Source organism: Salvia hispanica, chromosome 4, assembly GCF_029641045.1.
Source record: "Salvia hispanica isolate PSC_SH4W2 chromosome 4, Shi_PSC_v1, whole genome shotgun sequence".
Lineage (NCBI taxonomy): Eukaryota > Viridiplantae > Streptophyta > Magnoliopsida > Lamiales > Lamiaceae > Salvia > Salvia hispanica.
The window spans coordinates 48536483-48560293 of NC_142695.1; the positions used below are offsets into that span (position 1 = coordinate 48536483).

The window sequence follows — 23811 nt, forward strand, 5'->3', positions numbered from 1 at the left end:
AACTCCGCTGTGGTCTGAAGTGAAATTGACCAGAATTTTGTCCTTGACCTTGATTCTGTCGATAGTTGGGTTGATGATTGTTGTATTGGTTATTCGACCCCTGATTTCCCTGATGGTTATTGTACAGGCCACCCGACCCTTGATTCCCTTGATTCTGTTGGGAATTCTGAAAGTTGCCTTGGTTATTCCTTTGGTGAGGTGGCACATAGGAGCTTCCTGGGTTGTTCTGATTTTTGTTCCCCCAATTAGCTTGGTCCTGATTCCTATACCCCAGCTGTAATTGTCCTTCTTGACCTTTCCCTGACCAGTTGGACTGCCTCTCCGGAGGGTGTGCAAAATTCGTGAGCTGCAAAGGAGGTGGCTGGCTTTGATCATGGTCAGTCCATCTAAAGTTTGGGTGAGTCCTCCATGGAGCGTCCCTCTGTCTTCCTTGATTCCAACTTCCATCGGGATTCCAACTTCCCATCGAATTTGCTTGAGCTTGGCACTCCCCTTCGCAGGGCTGACTGTAGTATGGTTGCAGTTGCCTTTCCTCTTGACCAGGGGATTTCTCAATTTCCACTGGAGCATGCGGATTGTATTTCTCGATTGCATTCAGCAAGGCCTTTTCCAGTTTATCGATCCTATCTTCCACCTTCTTGTCTTCTTGATCCATTACTGCATTAGCTGATCCTCTCCTCAATATGCTTCGCGGGTTATCATAGGCCTTCTTTGCCTCGATCAGCCTCCCCAAGGTTTCCCGAGCTTCGCTTGCCTTATTCTTGGTAAAATTTCTCCCGCTCGAGGAATTCATCAAGTCCTTCGATTCAGGGTTTGCACCTTCGTAGAACAGATAGTACGTCTCCGCTTCTATCATCCTGTGGTTTGGACAAGCATCCAGCAATCCTTTGAAACGGGACCAATAAGAACTCAGAGACTCATCGTATTCTTGTTTGCACTCCTGAATCTCCTTCTTCAAGGCATTCGTCTTGTTGGATGGAAAAAAGTAATCCAGAAATTCCAGTTTAAAATCTTTCCACGTGTTGATCGAGTCCGGTGGAAGCCTCAGCAGCCAAGTGTTCGCCTCCCCTTTGAGAGCAAACGGAATTGCTCGAAGACGGTAGTCCTCTTCTGTTGCCTCGTTGGGTCGCTTCTGAATGCTGCATAGTTTGCTGAACTCGTTCAAAAATTCATAGGGGCATTCGTTCCTACGCCCAAAGAAAGTAGGTAGAACTCCAAGTACATTCGTCTTGATGTCGATCGACCTCCATCGTGGGTTTGAGACTATTGCATGAGCGGGTTCACCATCAAGATGTGCGGTGAGCGACCCTATTTCCGGATCGGGGTCTAGTAGATGAGCCATATCAGAGCTATGTGGCGGCCCGCCTCGCAAATTTACGCTAGGAGAAGAGTCTCGCCCGGCGACCGCCGGAGGACATGTGGCGGTCCGCCACCAAAGGGTCAGAATCTCTGGACTCCAACGCGGCGACCGCCAGCCAAGGTGCGGCGGCCCGCCGGAGAAAGGTGGCGAGTCCGACCAGCCCTAGATTTGCTCCAAGATTTACCAAATTTTGAAGATCATTTCCTTCTATGATGAGGAATAATCTTCCCCTATAAATAGGACCTCAAGCTTCATCAAAAAAAGAGGAGAGTTTTTTTTCACACAACAAGAACACATTCATAGAGATCAAAAGCTAGAGTACTTCAAGTGTGCAAGGAGTTGAAGAAGGATTTCAAGAACATCAAGAACGACAAGGATTCAACCTACGGGTTTTATTTGCTTTAGTTTTATGTTCAAATTGCTTTCCCTTCAATCTATGTTTTTAGTTTATTCAGTCATGTGTAACTAAACTCATAGGATTCTAGGGATGTGTTAGTAGCAACTTTGGTTATACAATTCCGTTTTCTATTTAATATTCGTTTTGTTTTTACTTTGTTTCTTCCCTAAGTTAATCATGATGCTTCATAATTGAGTGACACAATTATGTATGATTCAATACAACTTGCTTCATAACTGTGACAGAGTTCTAGCGAGTTAGATCCACTTAGTAGACACTACAGTTAGCTTCCTTTAAAACGGCACTGTTAATTGAGAGTGAGGACTTTTCAAGGGTCTTAGGTGCTTTTTGGAGTTACGTGTTAGGATTGACAACCCTAATGTTAGTAATCAACGTTTGTATCGCATGAGCATAAGCTAGGTGACTCGTCCTTTCAAAGTATTAACTGTGCTAGGGTATTGTAGTTTGGAATTTGTATAACCATAAAAGTGAACGCACATCCCTGGAATTCCCCTTATCTCTATACTTTTCTCTCTGTGATTTGCTTGTTTTTAGTTGTTTACTGTTTTTAATATTTACTGTTTTCAAAAAGTTTCCAAAAATTCTTGTTTCTCCAGATAGTAATTGAGTTCTAGTAGAAGATAGACACTTTGTGTACATCTTCCCCGTGTTCGATACCCGGTACTAACCTTTTGCTATACTATACTTACTCTGTATACTTGCAGGTATTTATAGTGCAAATAAAAAGTGCATCAAGTTTTTGGCGCCGTTGCCGGGGAAGACAATTCACTTTGGAGTGATATCTTCAAACGGATAATTTTACTACTTTGGATTTTTATTGCTTTCTGTTTTAATTTTTTTTAGTTTAATTTGTTTTTGTTTTCGAGTCTTGCAGGTTTTGTATGCGAACGCGTTCTGGGAAGTACATCTTAGAGCCGCTTGATTTAGAGCTTGAAAGAACTCGTAGAATAATAAGAAGTGAAAAAGGATCAGGAACAATGGGTGACCGAACAGATATTGAGAAGCTGCAGGAGATGGTGAAGTTGCTGATGGATGAGAGAGATGCGGAGAGAGCAGCCCGAGAAGCCATGGAAAAGAAAAACAGAGAAACATTACCTGTGATGAACATGTTCAATCATGGGAATATGATCACTTTTCCTAACGGCCCTCGTATTGATGCTAACAATTTTGAGTTACGCATGCCCCTTATCCAAAGGGTCGAGCAAACTCCTTTTGCAGGTAGGGCGACTGAAGATGCTAACCGCCATCTCTCCAAATTCGTGGAAATCGCAAACACTCTGAAATTAAATGGTGTCGACGACGATGCCATACGGGTAAGACTTTTTCCATTCTCATTGATTGATTCTGCTAAAGAGTGGTTTGAGTGTATGCCACCAGAAAAGGTCTCCACATGGAAGGACATCGTAGCTACCTTCCTCGACAAATACTACCCGCCAGGCACTATTTGGAAGCTCAAAAGTGAGATCTTTCAGTTCACACAAGGCCATGACGAGCCCCTCTATGAGGCATTTGCTCGTTTCAAAGCTCTTCTTCGAAAGTGTCCAAACCATGGTTTTTCCATAGACCATCAGGTAGGAATCCTCTATAATGGATTTAGCGAGACAATATGTGCTATGCTTGATTCAGGGGCAAATGGAGGATTTCTAAGAAAGACAGGAGAGGATGCCATGGCGGTGATCGAGGAGTTCGCCACCAACAGTCGGGGGTGGTCGAAGGAAAGGCATGCCACGAGAAGAGTAGCAGCCATAGAAGAGGCCGAAGAAAGTTCTTTTGCTAAGGAGTTAGCAGAACTTAGAGTCAGGATTGATCAAATGGACATCTCGAGGAAGGAAGATCCAATTCCGGCAACCTCCATAGTGGCAGTCAATGCACCCGAAACTGCCATATCAACTGTGGAAGAAATCAACTACGTGCAAGGAGGCGGTCCCAGAAACTACAATAACAATTATCGCCCTAATCAGGGGGCGGCAATTTCAATAATTATAATGGGAACCGTCCGCACCCAAATCTTTCTTATTCTAACAATAATTACTTGCAACCCCCTGCTTGATTTAATGTTAGCAAAGGAGGAGTGGTTGAGCCGATGAAGAAGGAAGACAAGTATGAACAAGGAATCACGAAGATCTTGGAAGTAATTACGCAAGATAGGAAGATTAATGACACCAAGATCGGAGTGGTTGAAGCAAGGATAAACAACCTCGAGCAAGGAATGAACACAATCTCGGCAGCTGTAACCAATATTACCACTCAAATGGAGCAAATTCAGAAGAAGTTAGATGAGGATAGAGCAAAGGCAGCAGCGAGAGTGGATGATATTAACAAGAAGTGGGTGGCAAAGCAGAAATCTGGGGACTGCCCAGTCGCCGGCGGACCGCCGCAGACCACGCAGCGGCCCGCCACTGAGACGGCAGAGACACCAACCAGGCAGGACTGCCCAGTCGCCGCCGGACCGCCGCACACCCCGCAGCGGCCCGCCACAGAGAAGGCAGAATCGTCCACTAAGCAGGAGCTTGTGCGGCACAACGGGATTGTACTCCCTTTTCAGCCAAAGAGGAAGTTCAAGCTTGAAGAGCAGTTCAAGCATTTCCTTAACATGTTTTGCAAGGTCCATACTAACATTCCTCTTGTTGAATCGTTGCAGGAGATACCAAAGTATGCAAAGCTACTAAGGGAGGTGGTAATGAGGAAGAAAAAGCCGACTAAAGCCGACCTTAAGCTACCGCATCATTGCAGCGAGATCATCCAAAAGGAACGGGCAGTGAAGCAAAGAGATCCGGGCCAGTTCATCATTAGGTGCCAAATTGGAGAAGGGAAGGTTGACAAAGCATTGTGCGATTTAGGATCGTCCATCAATCTCATGCCACTGAAGTACTACGAAAAGCTCAACATTGGGCCACTCAAATCTTCAGACGTAACACTCAGGTTGGCAGATAACTCGTCTATCAAGACTGTAGGTATGATTGAGGATGTCCTAGTTAAGGTTGATGATTTTATTTTTCCCGCCGACTTTATTGTGCTTGACATGAAAGTAGACAAGAACGTCCCTCTAATCTTAGGGCGAGATTTTCTTGCCACTTGCAAAGCTTTGATTGATGTAGGTCGTGGTGAGATTACAATCAGTGATAATCATAGTCAATCCACCTATAAGATCGAGAGCGAGATGCTAAAATTTGAGGAGGCAAAGCGGGCAAAAATGGAACAACAGTGCAGAGCAGTCATAACTACCGACTTGACCAAGCCCAAAGATCCCTTTGAAGCGGAGGATCCTTCTACCTCCACTATCTACATTGTCAAAGAGGTAAGACACTCTTCTAAAAAGGGTGATGCTAATTCTTCTACATCTGCTCCACAGAAGAAGAAACAGAAGAGAAAGAAAACACCCAAAGAGGACCCCGAGATATACGTCATCAAAACCAAAGAGGGGAAGTACAAGTGGTGGAAGAAGCTAGGGACCAAGTTGCTCCCTATGCCAATTTTCAACACTCGAGTTATTGATCCGCCCAACTAGTGGGCCACTTCAAGTCGAGCTAACGACTTTAACAAAAGCGCTTATTGGGAGGCAACCCAATTTTCTTTTATTTTTTTTATTTTCTCGTTTTTTTTATGTTCTGTTTTTTTTTTAAAAAAAAAGAAAAAAAAATAAAAATAAAAATAATAAATTTGGTGGCGGTCGCCGCACTTAAAGCACGGCGGTCGCCACACGTGTGTTAACATGTGCAGGAAGGATCGGGCTTAGGGCGGGCCAGAGTAACCGCTGCACGGGCCGCGGCGGCCCGCCAGGATTGCTGTTTACGAAGACCCATGTGGCGGCCCCCCACGAGAGACGCGGCGGTCGCCACACGCAGTCCAGAGACGGGAGTGAGCCATAAAAGGTATGTTTTTCATTCCTTTTCCCATTCCTTCTCAAATTCTTTCCTTGCACACCACCCCCACTTATATAAATCACCAAATTCACACACCCACACTATCATTCTCTCAATTCTCTCCAAGTTTAGAGTTCTTCTTCTACAAATTCTCTCCACAAAAAGGTATGAATCCTAACTCAATTTCTGAGTTTTGCTTTACTTCTTCCATGGATTGTGCTTTATTTTGGGTGAATTGTTCGGTAGAATCTCTTAATTCATGATGGGGGATGACTATGTGTATGAATTTTTGAATTCTATGGTTTAAATTTTGCTTGATTGGTGATTATTAAGTTGTGAATGATGATTCTCTCTTGGTTTATAGTGTTTAAAAGTTGCAATCATGTTCATAGCATTGTGAGGCTATTATTACTTCCATGAATTGCAATATTTGTGATTTTGTAGAGATTGTTGGTTCTTATGGATATTTGGTTGATACGTCTCTGCATGGGGGATGAATTCACGTTGGGGGATGATTTTTTGTGTCCTAATTTTGTTGATTTTGCTTAACATGTTATTATGCTAGAAATTAGGATGCTATTTTACCCAAGCGTGCATATAAGTTCTTATCTCTTGATTTCTACTTGGTTGAATGCAAGTTTGGGGGAACTTTTGATCTCCTACTTGTTGGTACTCTTCTAAGAGTGTAATTTCTTTTGTAGGATAATGGGATCAAAAGGGAAACCAGAGAATGCGAAGAACTATGGCATTAGCCTTGCCACGGAAGAGCAAAAGGCTATGTGGAAGAAAGTGTCGGCCCGAGAGACGGCACCTTCTAGATATCCCCACGATTTCCCTCTCCAAACTTTGGGGATCATGGAGGATTTTTGGAAGTTGTGCGACGTGGGTGATGGGAATGGCCTCGTCTACATGTTCCAAAGGAAGTGGCCATCGTTTCGATAGTATACTCTCGAGTTCCTAAGCTCGCTAAAGGTTACTAAGGATCGCCGCCAAAATTTTCCACTTAGCATCGATTTCCGCCTAGGGAACCGTTGGCACTCGCTCACCATGGAAGAGCTTAGTAGGATCTTCCATTGCTTCGACCCCAACCCCGAAGAGGACAATGAATATGAATTTTCAGAGGTTTGGGGGGCGATGACGAATGAGCAAGAGCATGCAGCGGGCTATGCCAAGTCTTCATCGATTCGCAACCCCGTCTTGAGGTACCTCCATCGTGCTATGACTCAGCTTATGTTTGCTCGTATCGATGGGGGGAGTGTCTCCCAAACGGAGCTCGACGTGATGTGGTGCCTACTCAACAAGAAGGGAATCGATTATGGGACCCTTTTTACTTACTATGTGGATAGGATCACGAAGAAAGACGGGGGCGTCATTTGTTGTGGGGGATTGATTACGGCAATTGGTGAACATTTGGGGGTCTCTTTTGCCGGTATGATGGAGGATGGTGGAGAAAAGTTCATCACCTATGAGGTGCTATTTTCGGTGGGGCTTTTGAAGACCGATGGTTGGGGTCAAGGGTATTTTATGCAAGTAGCGGGGGATCACTTTCCCGTTCCACTCCCGCAATTGACCAAGGTCGATGTTTGGGCAAACCAAGCCAATTGGAAGCTCGACACACCCGCCCACCGGAGAGCTATCGAGGCTAACCCCGTCAATGGGGAGTTTAGAAAGAGGAACATTCCCTCTCGCATTCCTCAATTTGAGCCCGATGAGGATTCCGCGTTTGATGCCATTGATAACTATGAAGAGGGCGCGGAGCATTCACAAGCTCAAGGGAATGAAGCACCGCCACCACCGCAATCCCAACCACGATGAGAAGAGGAAGAAGAAGAAGAGGAAGTGGAAGGACATCGCCGCCGGACACGAGCGAACCGCCGCCGCGGGAGGCCAAATCCGGAAGAGGAGTTTCAAGTCAACACCTCCGCCCAATTAGGAGAAATTTTCTCTTACATGCAAAACATGTCCAACACTTGGGACAATCGATGGGCGGAGCAACAAGCGGAGAATGCCTACAACCGCCAAGGGTGGACGGCTCAAGGCGATTGGCGCACGGCGGAACAAGAATTTTGGGAGCAACAACGTTTGGAAGACGCTCATCGGCGTCAACAATATGAAGAGCTCCAAAGGATGGCCGCCGAAGCTAGAGAGGAACGAGAGACAATGAGGAGTGATATCACGTACCTCGTTGGAGCTTTCGAGGATCTTAGCGCCCGTTTCCCTCCACCTCCTCAAGATTGAAGAAGTCAAGCTCGATGACTTTAAATGAGCATTTGTACCATGTTTTTGGATGTTTTTGAAACGATTTATTTCCTTGATTTAACAATTTTTGCTTTAATTTTAAGTATTTTTTTGGTTTTGGTTTCGCAGGTTCTGACTTCTCCGTGGCGACCGCCGCAAGCTCTGCGGCGGTCCGCCACCTGAATGCTGGAAATCATCTTTGACGTGCGGCGACCGCCGAACAGCTGCGGCGGACCGCCACCTGGGCACAATTTTCCAGCGCGATTTTTCGAAATTCTTCGAATTTTCGCCCCGCTCAACCTCTACGCGAAATTTTTCAGGGTACGTTTTTGTTTTCAGTAGTATACTCACGTCCCTACCGACTCTACAAACTTATTTTACACTTTGTTGTAAATAAGTTTGGGGGGATGAAGTGGTGGACCGTGAGTTTAGGGTTTTCTTTTTGTTTTTTGTTTGTTTTTGCTTTAATTTTCCAAAAACCCGTAGGAGATTTTTGTGTTCTAAAAATGTTTTCTTGAATCCATGTCATGAACATAACATGAAGAACTTAGAAACACGCATGCTTAGGGACACATTAGACCGAGTTGCCAATGATATTATATTCCATCTATGTTTAAGTGTGGCTTAACGTTTTGATATGATGGTTGGGTGAAAAGGTGCATAATTAGTGAATTGCTTGTTCGCCTTGAATCGTGCTTTTACCTTGTGAGATTTGAGCCTTAAATTCTTTCTTGTGTGATTTATCTGTATGCATGTATATGTTTCTAGAACTTGCTCCTAGTCTGCCTAAGTTTACATAGTGTTTAAGTTGATTTAGGAGGATGTTAGGCCGTCTTTTCTTAGCTACTTTTATATCCAAAATTTTCGACCCTCTCAATTTTTTCCTTTGGAGCCAATTTTGAGCCTTTAAGCCTTTTCTTTGGAAGCCAAAATAAATGGGGGGACAATTCCTAGGGTTAGTATAGTTTTTGTTATCTTCTTTTGTAAAGGAATTGGAGAGATAAGGAGGAAAGTATAAAAAGTAGTGTGCTTAATATTAAGAAAGTACAAGTTGCGAAATTGAGAAAAATTCCAAATATGTGCTTGATCTTAGAAAAAAAGAGAAAGGATGTGTAAAAAAAAAAAAAAAAAAAAAGAAGAAAAAATGTGTGAAAGGTTGTGAAAAGAAAATAAAATCAAAGGATTGAAAGTAAAGTGAAGGAGAAAAATTAAGTGTTAGAAGTGCCTTAAGTTTTAGAAAAGTGGAGTCATCCTAACTCTACTTGGGATATTTTTATATTTGAGTCACTTTTTTTTAGCCAAATATTCCTCACCTACCAAAGAGCCTACGTTACAACCGAAAAGAAAGACATTTCGGACTTTTGATGCTTAATCACATTGAGTAGAGGAGGGATTAGACTTTCAGCAAGCCTATGGTAAACTTTGCATGATGCATGATTTGAGTGATTTACACTTTACCTTTATACACTTTGAGAGTGAGAGAAAGAACACTTCCCATCTTAGGAAGTTTGCCACATGTGAGTGCTTGAATTCAAGGTGTTCCACGAGTTAGTAATGAAAGTGCACTATTAAGCCTTGCTTGATTTGATTGTGTTAATAATGCTTAATCTATTCTTTCATCTTTTGAGGCAATTATGATGTCTAGTCCTTGTGCGTTCCGTGCGTCTATTCTTGTGTCTTTAGTGTTTTGTTCGAGGACAAACTAAAATGTAAGTTTGGGGGAGTTGATACGCCCGGTTTTTGCACTGTTTTAAGGCCATTATTTGGTCCGTTTTTGTCATCAAAATCACTCTACATGTCCATTATTTGCATATTCTATACATTTTGGTATTTTGACGTGTTTTGTGAGAAATGTGCATATTTGAGCCGAAAAGGGGAGTAAAAACGCATAGTCTGGAAATCTGGAGTCAGACGGCGACCAGCGACCGCCGCGAAGTTGTACGGCGACCGCCGGCGCCCGGCGGTCAGAGCTATGTGGCGGCCCGCCTCGGAAATTTACGCTAGGAGAAGAGTCTCGCCCGGCGACCGCCGGAGGACATGTGGCGGTCCGCCACCAAAGGGTCAGAATCTCTGGACTCCAACGCGGCGACCGCCGGCCAAGGTGCGGCGGCCCGCCGGAGAAAGGCGGCGAGTCCGACCAGCCCTAGATTTGCTCCAAGATTTACCAAATTTTGAAGATCCTTTCCTTCTATGATGAGGAATAATCTTCCCCTATAAATAGGACCTCAAGCTTCATCAAAAAAAGAGGAGAGTTTTTTTTCACACAACAAGAACACATTCATAGAGATCAAAAGCTAGAGTACTTCAAGTGTGCAAGGAGTTGAAGAAGGATTTCAAGAACATCAAGAACGACAAGGATTCAACCTACGGGTTTTATTTGCTTTAGTTTTATGTTCAAATTGCTTTCCCTTCAATCTATGTTTTTAGTTTATTCAGTCATGTGTAACTAAACTCATAGGATTCTAGGGATGTGTTAGTAGCAACTTTGGTTATACAATTCCGTTTTCTATTTAATATCCGTTTTGTTTTTACTTTGTTTCTTCCCTAAGTTAATCATGATGCTTCATAATTGAGTGACACAATTATGTATGATTCAATACAACTTGCTTCATAACTGTGACAGAGTTCTAGCGAGTTAGATCCACTTAGTAGACACTACAGTTAGCTTCCTTTAAAACGGCACTGTTAATTGAGAGTGAGGACTTTTCAAGGGTCTTAGGTGCTTTTTGGAGTTACGTGTTAGGATTGACAACCCTAATGTTAGTAATCAACGTTTGTATCGCATGAGCATAAGCTAGGTGACTCGTCCTTTCAAAGTATTAACTGTGCTAGGGTATTTACTGTTTTCAAAAAGTTTCCAAAAATTCTTGTTTCTCCATATAGTAATTGAGTTCTAGTAGAAGATAGACACTTTGTGTACATCTTCCCCGTGTTCGATACCCGGTACTAACCTTTTGCTATACTATACCTACTCTGTATACTTGCAGGTATTTATAGTGCAAATAAAAAGTGCATCACTCGTTGGGTCGCTTCTGAATGCTGCATAGTTGCTGAACTCGTTCAAAAATTCATAGGGGCATTCGTTCCTACGCCCAAAGAAAGTAGGTAGAACTCCAAGTACATTCGTCTTGATGTCGATCGACCTCCATCGTGGGTTCGAGACTATAGCATGAGCGGGTTCACCATCAAGATGTGCGGTGAGCGACCCTATTTCCGGATCGGGGTCTAGTAGATGAGCCATTTCTGGGTCCTTCTCCTCCTCGGTCTCGGAATGCTCTGGTTCGGTTGATGTCCCTGGGTTCTCCTCTGTCGATGAATTCCACTCCTTTTCACTCTCTGACTCGAACGGAAATGGATCTTCCGTCCTCAATCCTGATCTGGTGGTGATGGTAGATGTAGATTCCTTGACTCGCCACTTGTACTGGCCGCTCCCTGATCCAGATGAGCTTGCCCAACTTCCAGATTGGAAGCCCGCTTTCATAAACTGTCAGGGAGAAAGAAAATAACAGAAATTAAAATATTTACACCAAATCCTTAAATGAAATAACAACAAACGCCATCCATCCCCGGCAACGACGCCACTTGAAAGGACTTTTTTGTTTTGTCTCTGCGTGTTCAAATAGGAAATAGCAGGTTCCCTAGATCCAGCAAGTCCACCAGATCACTCGGTCTAGGAACTCGTGGGTCGCGAGGAATCCCGGTCGTCGGACACACAAAGCACTTTTCCTTTCAAAAACCCTCAACCACTTTACTAAACCTAGTATAGGGAAGTAGGGATCAATCCCACAAAGAAGGATGCGTAATACTCATGTTCAAGGATTTGGGAGTGTTTTTGGAGTTGGCTGCTGCCACGCATTTTCTTGGGTTGAGGAAAATCAAAATTAACTTGACTTGGGAACCTTTAAAAATTCTTAAACTAACAGTTAGATCTAGGAAATAAACCTACTGTGGGGACCATGTCTAAAAAAAAGCAAGGTACGACTGAAAAGTTGGCAGAATAACTAACTCTCGTACTAACTGACAGTGACATCGTCTTCTACAACAAAATTTGCGTAAAACTTCTTAAGAAAAACAGCATGAGCAAAATAAAAACAGAGCTACTGACTTGGAATCAAATTTATGTATAATAAACGAAAAACTTAACAGATCTGCATACCCTAGACGAAGTAAAATAGAAATCAAGAAGAAATAAACAAATCTATTGAACTACTATCTTTCCACACGCCAAATCCAACCTCAGACGCTAAATCCACTCCGGATCCAAGCGTCTGACATGAACTCCAAACAGCAAAAACTCTCCATCACGTCAGATTTTTAAAATAAGAACTCCGAATACTCAAACAACCACAGATCTGTCACCAAATTCCACATCAAACTCCTCAACATCAAAAATAAACAGAGATCGACATAATAATTGAAGAAATAACTAACAGCAGAGAGATCTATGCAAAATGACTTGAAATTAAACAGCTAAACGCAGATCCACGAACGATAAAACAATTAAAGATCATCAACATCAAGGTCGACTCCCAAAAGTGAAGTTCGACGGTGAAAACAAGCAAAACAACTGAAATTAAAGGTGATTGTATCTTCGCCCTCACTAGGACGGTGTTGCCAAACATGAAATTTGCCAGAAAGTACCCCTCCGATCACGACTACCCCAGATCCATTCCCAAGTGTGTGTGTGTAAAGTGTGTGAGCTAAGAAGAGTAAAAAAACTGTGTCGAAGCCTCCTTTTGCGTTGCATGCTCTTCTCTATATATAGGCGTTTGAGTGGGCCCAGCGAGGTATAGATAATGACTTTGTTGCCCTCAGCTGTAAACTCCTCTGTCACGCCAATTTTCCTTGTAAATCCTGCTCATTCCGTTCCTTTCTCTCGCTAGACCATCTCCTTCATTACTTCCTTGATCTAGCGATTTTCTTCACACACCTGGCTTAGGAAGCGTGTTAGACCCAGCAAATTATAACATTTTTCGCACATTACCGATGCATGAAATTAGCCTTATCAAACTGCTCACACTTAAACCATACTTGTCCTCAAGTATAAAGACAAGAAAAGAAAAAGAATAAGGCAAATTTCAAGCAAGGTTATCTCTTGACCGACTCCTAGACCTAGACACAAGAAAAACTATGAAAATATAAGAAAATCATACAAACACGTAAAACACATATACATGAGCTAGTTTCAATTTTAAGCATCTGTCCCCACAAGATTAAGGTCAATCCAATAGTTTGCACTCCTCCAAATAGGCCCTTTCCCTTCTTTTACCTAGCCAATCTGTCAGCTTGTCAAGATAGCTTTCTACTTACCCAATTGTTGGGTTCACTCGATCACTCATTCCTCACCAGGGATGTTAGGATCGATTCTCTCTTAAGTTAATGCTACACCACTGAAGCGTTGGGTTATGAGAGTTTCTCCTTCCTGGGTCAGGCTATTATCATTCCTGTTTTTAGACCATTTCCCCCCTCTGGACTTCGTCCAGCTTATTCCTCCTCTTTTCTATTATATTTTTTTTTCCTCTTTTTTTTTTCCTTTCTGGACTTTGTCCAGCTTATTCCTCCATTTCTCCTTCCTTCTGGACTTCGTCCAGCTTATAACGCCTTTCCCTGGACTTCGTCCAGCTTATACCTTCGTAACCCAATTCCCAAGTTTTTCTCCTTCATAGCTCTTCTTCCCTAAGCATTCAGTGGTGGCCCTTAAACATGTGTTAGCTCAAAGTTATCTGAGGTTTATAACTCACTATGTAGTAGGGCTTCACAACTAAATAAGTAGAGGCATTCTCCGTCGTTCTCGCTTCATTCAAATTAACTAGGCTTATTTAAGGAAAAAGCTTCTAAGTTGAAATGCCTCCTATCTTCAATTACTTTCACTAAGGGGATCATGCCGTATTATATCCACTGGCTCATGTGACAACACTTAAGACTACAGACTCTTAATATGCGACACGGGTAATGCATTGACTCCTCTCCCCCTCCCACTTCACTCAAGCTTGTCCCTAAGCCATCGTCGTGAAGGGGGGAACAGAGAGATCAATGCAAAACAAAATAATAAAACTTCTCACACTTAGACCAAGCAATGGGCTAAGTGGGAGAAGAAACACAGAAAACATAGGAAAACAAACATAACAACAGAAAACACAAACTTCTCACACTTAGACCACGCAGTGGGCTAAGTGGGAGAAGATATAACAAAAGTTAAACACATATATAACAGGTAAATAAAAAAACGAAAAGAACGACAAATAAAAGTTACTTGGTCAAGAGATGATTGATCACTTCTGGGGCTGGCTCCCTCGAGAGCCAGACTGGGGTGGGATTCCGGGTCGGGTCACTTTCACTTTCTTCTTAGCTGGCTGCTCCAGCTCTCCTTCCTCTTGTGTTGTTTGTTCAGGTACTGGCTTTCTCACGATAGACTTTGATTTTGGTGGGGCTGGAATTTGCACGGGAATGGTCGGGGAGATCAACTGGAGCGACTGCTGTGGTCGCTTGACGGAGGGACTGCTCTGAGTGGGCTGCCTAACTTCACTGCTGGACCCAGGAGTTGTCCTCGACTGGGTCAAGGGGAGCGTCTGCTGCATCCACTTCAACATTTTCATTAAAAGCTCCACCGCTTCCGTCATCCTATCATTTTGTTTGGCACACTTCACCGCCAAATCAGCAATATTTCCCCTCAGGGTCTGTACTTCCTCCCGATTCCCCATCAATTCCTTCCTTATCCCACCGAGCTCCTTTATCATCTCTCTCCTCATCATCTGCATCTCCTTTTTCACGTCCTGGACTTCCTTGCGCAGCTCTTCAACCTCTTCACTCGGCATGGCTTCCTCGGCTTCCTCCGGCTCTGCCTTCACCTTATCTCCCAATGAATAGAAGAGAGTTTTGGTGCCTTGAGTCTGCAGCAGCCCCTTATTGAAGAAATAATCAACACTAAACACCTCTGGGGGTTCGCACATGACTACTAGCGGAGCGGCCTTGGCAATTCTCATGTCTATATTCCTCTGGAGGTAAGCGCCGATGAGGTGGCAGGTGTACATATGACGCCCCGGGTTGCTCGTCATCTGGTGGCACGCCTGCGCCAGCCAATATCCGAGGTGCACCTTAACACCCTTCGCCATGCACCATGTGAAGTAGAGATCAGTAGTAGTGAGAGCTGAATTCGCACTGCCCATCAAATTGTAGCTGACAAATGTTTGAGCAAAACAGAGGATCCGGTCTTCGATGTGGGAGGCTTTGGAGTAGCTGGATTTAAACGCCCCTGATTTAGAGTGCGTGACCAGTTCCCATGCTGTCTGTACTTTGAAACCAGGCGTGTTCTTTGGCATCCCGACCATCCTGTCGTTCCATGCCCCCTCTTCATCTTCTGCCTGGGTGAACAACCCCATCCGCAAAGACCACTCCCTAATGCTCAACTCGCGCTCCTGATTAAGAAGTCTGAATGTGATAGAATCCGCGTCCAGGTCAGTGGTATTCTTCAAACGAAAAGTGGAGAAAAACTCCCTTGCTAAATCTACTGGTACCCTCTCCTGGCTGTGCTGCAACAGCCACTCAAACCATATTGCTCGAATACAGGCGCGGAATTCATTATCACAAGCGATCATTTTGAGCTCCCTCGAGCTGTACTGCTTCCCTGACTTAGCCATCTTCCCGGCGCTACACCTCTCCTTGTATACCGCGATCCTCTTTTGATCGTCGAACTGCCTCATCTCCTCTAGCAAACTTTTAGTCAGCCAAATTACCGGGCGTTCCAGAATCGGCTCTTCTGCAACCTCCTCAGAGTTATAGCTGGGCTCAGGGATGGGCTCGTCGTGCTCCTCGACAGAGGTTTCCTCGGTCACAGGGGAAAGGGTCTCCTCGACCTCCTGGACGGAGGGAGCTTTCCTTGACCGGGTGGATGTAGTCGCCAGCGCCTTTCCTTTTCTTGCCTTTTCCTTGACCAAGCGCGCCTCCTTTCTGCCTCTGTTGCGTCAGGTATAAAGTCATCGACTTCATCAAGGAGGCTTCTCTTATTGCGCCTCCTTTCTGCCATCTCATCAACCTTGGGCTCACTTTCTTCCTGGTCATCAACCAGGTCCACGATCAGTTTCAGCCCTTCCTCGGGCTCCGGTACTTCCGTTGAATGTAGATCTGACTCCGCCAAAAGCTTTTCTGGGGTTTCCCCCTCTCCAACCAACATTGGGGTTGCCCCCTCGATATAAATGGGGTTTTCCCCCGTGACATCTCCTGGGGTTGCCCCCTCCTCCACGAACTCAGGGGTTGCATCCCTGAAATCAACCGGGGTCCCATCCCCCGTCTCCAGAATAGGGGTTTCCCCCTCAGCGATTCTCTCCAAAGTAGGGGTTTCCCCCTCAGTAGTCTTTTCAAACATAGGGGTTTCCCCCTCAGCAGTCTTCTCAAACACAGGGGTTTCCCCCTCAGCCATTTCAACAGAAACATGGGTTTCTCCCTCACGAACTTCAACAGAAATAGGGGTTTCCCCCTCACACATTTCCCTACCCTCAAGATTAGGGCTCTCAGTTTCTTTCCCTTCTGTCTCCACCAAGGTCTCGTCATGTGTCGGTTCACCATCCTCCGACTGTTTGTGTAATGCCTCCTCTTCCTCCGCCTCTTGCGAAACGGTTTCTGCATGCGGTGGTGCAGCGACTTGCGATCCTTCCTCAGAGAGACTCGCCAATTTCGCAACCGAATCTGCCGGAATTGTCAGTGACGGTGCAGTCGGCGCAGAAGGCATTAGACTGGCGGCGAATAGGGCATACACCTCTTTTGCTTTCTCTATACTTCCCACCTTCTGCGTCAACTCGGCCAACAAGGTTGGGTCATACTCAGTGCCCTTGGTAGAATCCATCGGTGTAGATCTGAAAAAAAATGAAAAGAACTGGGCGATTTTTGGTTAGGGTTTCTTTCGTTTTTAGAGAGAGAGAATGAATGAAGAGAGAAGGAAGAGCAAACACAAATTTCATCTAATTAAGAATGACTGGAGAGAGAAGGACGACGGTTGCTTTTCTGGTGAAAAGATGGTGCGGTTGCAGGCGTGATGTAAGCAACCGTACGTCTCCCATAATTATCGGCCAGAATTTGAAATTCGAAATATCTTTTCCCTCATTGACTCCTTCCTTCAGATTCTCCTCTTGGCGAATTCCCTCGACCATGCCCTACAAAATAAGGAAAATGAAGGTTCCAGACCCCTAGGTCGAGGTTAGGGCATAAAATATCGGTTCCCCTTGGAGTCTGGTGCCTCGAAAATAAATATATATATATATATATAGATTTTATTTATTTATTTATTTTATTTTATTTTTTTTAAAGGAAAACAATTAAACTATTTACATGTTGTATTTCCGAGATTCCCTGGTTCAGTTTTGAATTTTCAAAATCATTAACTTACTCCTTGACCCAGGAATTCATCGGAAATTACCCCCGTCCCTTTAGGCAATAATAAGGAGTGTGCGTAGTGGAATCTCGTCCACAACACACAACTCGGAATTATCCCTATAGACTTTCACTCTATGACCGTTAACAAGGAAAGGAACAGAGTTTGGAGCACTTCCCTGGATCTCCACTGCTCCATTTGCTCGGATGCCAACGATGGTGTATGGGCCGATCCATTTAGACTTCAGTTTCCTTGGCATTAGCTTAAGCCGAGACTGAAAAAGGAGCACCTTCTGTCCCACATGAAGTTCCTTGACCCGGAGGTTTTTATCATGCCATAACTTCGTTCTTTCTTTGTACCACATGGCAGACTCAAACGACTCCAGCCGAAGTTCCTCCAACTCTTGCAATTGTAACTTCCTCTCTTCTTCGCAAGCTATCGGCTTCATGTTCATTTCTTTCACTGCCCAGTACGCCTTGTGTTCAATACCCATAGGTAAGTGACACATCTTACCAAACACAAGTCTGTAAGGTGACATTCCAATAGGTGTTTTAAAAGCAGTTCTGTAGGCCCACAATGCGTCCCCGAGTCTTTTGCTCCAGTCCTTCCTTGACGGATTAACTGTTTTCTCCAATATCGCCTTGATCTCGCGATTAGAAATCTCTGCCTGGCCATTAGACTGAGGAGGGTAAGGAGTTGACACTCGATGGTGTACATCATATTTTTTCATCAAAGCCTCGATGGTGCGATTACAGAAATGTGTTCCTTGGTCTGAGATGATGGCTCTAGGAACTCCGTATCTATTGAAAATATTATCCTTGAGAAATTTCGCCACCTCCTTCGATTCACAAGTTGTGGTGGCCTTAGCTTCTATCCACTTAGATACATAATCCACTGCAACCAATATGTAAGTATTCCCACAGGATGACGGAAACGGTCCCATAAAGTCCATTCCCCACACATCAAAAATTTCACACACGATCACTGGGATCAGAGGCATCTCATCTCTCCTTGAAAACCCCCCTGTCTGTTGGCATCTCTCACAACACTGGAAGAACTCGAAAGCATCCTTGTTCAATGTTGGCCAATAAAATCCGCTATCTAGAACCTTCCTCGCTGTTTTCCTTGGCCCAAAGTGGCCTCCACATGCTAACGTGTGGCAATGATTTAACACATCTCTTTGTTCCCATTCGGGAATGCAGCGCCTAATCACTTGATCTGAGCACATTTTCCACAGGTAAGGATCATCCTAAAAATAAAATTTGGATTCACTTCTAATCTTCATCCTCTGGGCCCGGGAAACTTCTTCTGAAATTGGCATCTCTCCCATGACCAAGTAGTTGGCTAGATCAGCAAACCACTGTTCTGCATTCAGCGTGCGCTTCCCCTTATCCGATTCCCCTAGACCGGTCAAGGCCAAAACTGCTTCCCAGTCAGGTGGTCTAGGAAATTTCTCCAAAAGGTACAAATGTTCCTCGGTAAAGGCATCGAGTATGGCCTCTTCTGTTTCTCCTTGGAAGATTCTGCTCAAATGATCTGCTACCCTATTCTCCGTTCCTCTTTTATCTCGTACTTCCCAATCAAACTCCTGTAAAAGTAACACCCAACGGATTAACCTTGGCTTCGACTCCTTCTTGGCCAGTAAGTACTTTATTGCTGCGTGATCTGTGAAGACTATAACCCTTGACCCAAGAAGGTAGGGTCGGAATTTTTCAAAGGAATACACGATGGCTAACATTTCCTTCTCCGTGGTGTCATAATTCTTCTGAGCTTGATTTAGTGTTTTGGAAGCATAGAAAATCACATAGCTTTTTCCATCAATTTTTTGTCCTAAGACGGCTCCCACAGCGAAATCGCTTGCATCACACATTATCTCGAAAGGATGGTTCCAGTCTGGTGCCCTGATTATTGGTGCTGATACTAACCTATCCTTAAGCAGCTGGAACGCCCTCTCGCATCCTTCGTCAAAGACGAATTCCACATCATTTTGTAACAACCGAGTGAGTGGTTGAGCGATTTTTGCAAAATCATTTATGAACCTCCTATAGAAACCTGCATGGCCTAGGAATCCTCTTACCTCTTTTTGGTTCGTGGGGTATGGTAGTTTTGATATCACATTCACCTTTGCCTTGTCTACCTGGATACCCCTCTCAGAAACCACATGACCCAGGACAATGCCTTCAGTCACCATGAAGTGGCACTTCTCGAAGTTCAACACTAAATGCTTTTCTTGGCATCTCTGCAACACTAGATCAAGACTGGCTAAACAAGTATCAAATGAGTTCCCATAAACGGTGAAATCGTCCATGAATATCTCAATGCATACTTCCAACAGATCCGAAAAAATGCTCATCATACATCGTTGAAAAGTCCCCGGTGCATTACACAATCCAAATGGCATTCTTCGGTATGCATATGTGCCAAAAGGGCACGTGAATGTGGTCTTCTCTTGATCCTCTGGATTAACGTAGATTTGGAAATAGCCGCTGTATCCGTCAAGGAAACAAAAATACTGTTTGCCTGCCAATCTCTCCAGCATCTGATCAATGAAAGGTAAAGGAAAATGATCCTTCTTTGTGGCTTCGTTCAACTTCCTGTAGTCGATGCACATCCTCCATCCTGTCACTAATCTGGTGGGTACCAATTCATTCTTCTCATTTTTGACAACTTGTATCCCAGACTGCAAACCCGTGTTTTTTCACGAAACTTAATCCTAGGCGTCCATAAATGAGATCTAACGGACTATATTGGTGGTATGGTGTTATCCTATCTATGGTGGCACCATAGTGCACCCCTATATATATATATAGGGATGTATTCAAATCCTTTTCATATCTTTTGTCATTTTTCCTTCTTAATCCTAGCCCCACGATTTTGTCATCTGACGGTTAGATTAATGTCACGTGTCATTTAATAATGCACATTTTCATTCTAATAATGCACAGTGGCTAATAATGCAACATTATAGACTAATAATGCACATTTTCATTCTAATAATGCACAACAGCTAATAATGCAACATTATAGACTAATAATGCATTGATCACAACCATCCAATTCAAGGATCCAAGGGCTGAGATTAAGAAGGAAATAGGACATTTAGGGTGCAAAGGAGCCTAACGCACCCATATATATATACATATATATATATATATATATATATATGGAAATGCTAAAATGACAACGCTATTTTGGTTTACACTGTGCCACCAATTTGACGCGTTAGATTTTGGGTGAGATGCAATTTAATTATGCCACTTGGCAGTCTCAATTATACTAAAAAATATATATATAAAAATGCAAATGGCTATATTTGTAAATCCAATTCCATCGGTTTCTTTCCAAGCGTAAATCACGTTATTTTCCTCCTTCCCTCTTTCTTCATTCAAAATCGCCTATGCTATTTTCAATTCTATAATTCGTTCAATCATCTGCGATATTTTCAATCAATTTTTTTCAATTTTGGGAGATATTGAATCTCTGCGATTCTTCCTGCAATCTTCAATAATCATTCAATCCATGAAGAGTAATGTTCCCGATGACGTCCATTTCACTGATTTTGCTGACGGTAAGAATCACTTATAATCGTGTAGCGTGATTGAACCTCAATCATCTGTAATCGTATATTTACAGTTTGCTTATTTTAATATGTGATTCAATTTCATCAATTCGATAATGTAATCATGCTATTGTGTATTTAAAGTTTGCTGATATTTGAATTCAATTCATGAATTTGATATGTGAATTCAATTTCATGAATTTGTAATGTGAACTCCCGAATTTGTATCTCCTCATATGATTTTGATGCCCAATTCAAGAAATTCTCTGAAGTTATTTGCTTGGAAATGAGATTTATGAATTTGTAATTAAATCTCACAGTGTGTCAATGTAATTTAGAACATGAGTTTTTGTGTTACGCCGTACAGATTTAGTATGTCAGATTGCTTGCATAAATAGGTTATGTTGCTTGCTTATGGGTCTGACATTGCATGGTAGTGTTAGAGCTTCCTTATTCCTAATTACATTCCTCAAAATAATAATAGACGTCCAATTGTATTGCTTTTAATACTTTATTGGTTGTTAGTAATAGATAGTAGATATGATTTTGTGTCTTGCCTCTTTGATAGAAATTGTTTTTTATCTGCCAGTTCATGATACTATTCTTGAATAATGTTCCATACATGCTATTTTGCATTATTAATTACCTAATGTCATTTATTTCATATGCGACGCAGTGACTTGTGTGCTGGAGTGCCCCGACAAACTAAAATCAGCCCTTGTTTAGTATTGTTTGCTTCATAGTATGGAGTTTTATTATTTTGACTTATCCTGTTGTTTTGAACCGTTCTCTATCAGATTGCTTGGTTGAATATGTTATATTGCTTGCTCATGTTTACTAAATTGCATGTAATGTCAGTGTCTCAGATGATTCAATGACTAATTGAAGAAATTCTCTGAAATTTATGTATTTGTAATTAAATTTCGTGGAGTTCTCTAAAGACTGATTGTAATTTATTGATTGATTATTTTAATTTCACCATACAGATTTTGTATGTCTGATTGCTTGTTTAAATATGAGATATTTCTTGTTTATAGGTATTAAATTGCATGTCAGTTTGCAGCTGTAATGCAACAGTTTGGGAAAGAGTTGAGAGCAACTCCCCGGCCTTGCCTGATACTGAAGGAGGAAAAGAGTGGAAGAAGAATTTTGTTTCATTGGAAGCCCGTATGTAATTGAAGTTCAGACATCGAAAGAGTTGGGAGCAACATCCCGGCATTGCTTTTCTGTAACAAGTGTTTTCACATACTATCATAAAAATTCGATTAGTGCTTACCTCAAAATCTGTAATTGCTTGGTTGAATGTGTTGGATTGCTTGATTCGTATCTTTTCATTAATTCCATATTCTTTATAATTTAATTGCATCACATTTGCATATTAATTTATAATTTAGTGTTTGCTAGTACAAGGATTTAAATAAGATTAGTGCATGAAGTTGTTTATACTCAAATCAGAATTCGTATCGCAATTTGCTTGCGTATGTCAGAATGTGTTACAAGAGTTTTTTTTGCTTGGCAATGTGTCAAAATTTGCTTACCATTGTAAATCATGCCTTATGCGTTTTTAACATTCAATGTCTGAACCAAAATAAAAAATAGTAATCCAAAAACCATCAATGTATACACCAAAAGAAATCAACACTCATCGACCATCAAGAGTTAGTTTACTCAAAAGTTTTTGAACCAAAAACATTGGCATTCATTCTCCTAAGAAAATATTATTCACCATTCATGGTTTGGGGTACTTTGCAACCAACTTTTCAACATCAGCAAATCCCTTCTTTGCGCCTCTTCAAGACGTACTCATTACGTCATCCACGAACTTATTTTGAGCTTCTACAGATTTCCTTCGAGTATCCTCCTCTTCTACAGTGATCATTTTGAGCTTCTACAAATTTCCTTCGAGAGTCCTATGTTGCACAAGAAAACTATTACGCTTATCATGTAACAAGCACATTGTCAACCATTAGTAAGTAAATTATACACATGTCTTTTGACACATATTTTCAATGCTTTATTAAAGAGGAAATTAAAGGAGCAATTAATAAGCTTGAACAAGCAATTCTAACAAACTAAACAAGCAATTCTAACACTCCGAACAAGCAACACGTTTATCAAGCAATTCTAACACTCCGAACAAGCAATTCTACCACGCTAAACAAGCAATACGTTTATCATGCAATTCCACCGGCAGACAGTTCGAAATAGCTAAATAATAATATATTAGCAAGCACATTTTAAGTCATTGTTGAGCAACTTAAAAACATGTCTTTTGACCCACATTTTCAATGATTATTAAGCAGATCTAACTCACTGAACAAGCAATTCTTACACACTAAACAAGCAATTCAGACACACTTAACAAGCAATTATCGATCTAATTAATAGAATTGAATTGTAAGCAATACTGAAACAATAACAAGCAATTGGAATCAGTATTCACCAAACATGAGACCAAGCATTTACTATCTCTAGAACAAACAAATAGTTAGCCATAAATAAGCAAACATATAAATGAAATTACACCCAAGCAAACAACAACAAAGAACCAAGCACATATAACCACAACTACACAATGTTTTGAATCTTTCACAGAACAAGCAACCTTTACAGCAAAACATAGCACTTACAAAGGCTTAATCATGCTCATTATTTTGTATGCTTCTCAACGGCATTTCTTAAATCAAATGTGTATTGAATCTAACATGAGACCAAGCATTTACTATCTCTAAAGCATGCAAATATGCAACCAGAATTAAGCAAATATGTAAAACGAATTGACACCCAAGCAAACAACAACAACAAACCAAACACATCTATCCACAATTACACAATGCTCTGAATCTTTATCACAACAAACAACCATAACAGTAAAACAAAGCAATTAAAAAGGCTTAATCATGCACAATAATATGTTTGATCACAATGGCATCCCTTAAATCAAAGGTGTATTGAAATTTTTCCCAACAAAGCAACCAACAAAAAAAAACAAGCAATTCTTAATGCTCA

The 23811-nt window shown here is 42.3% G+C and overlaps 1 non-coding gene across 1 annotated transcript; it reads right to left on the reverse strand.

The window, feature by feature from the left end:
• Positions 1–3226: 3226 nt before the first annotated feature.
• Positions 3227–3333, reverse strand: LOC148929339 (small nucleolar RNA R71). The gene has a single exon (XR_016129729.1). It is a non-coding gene; the product is annotated as a small nucleolar RNA R71 (small nucleolar RNA).
• Positions 3334–23811: the final 20478 nt, after the last annotated feature.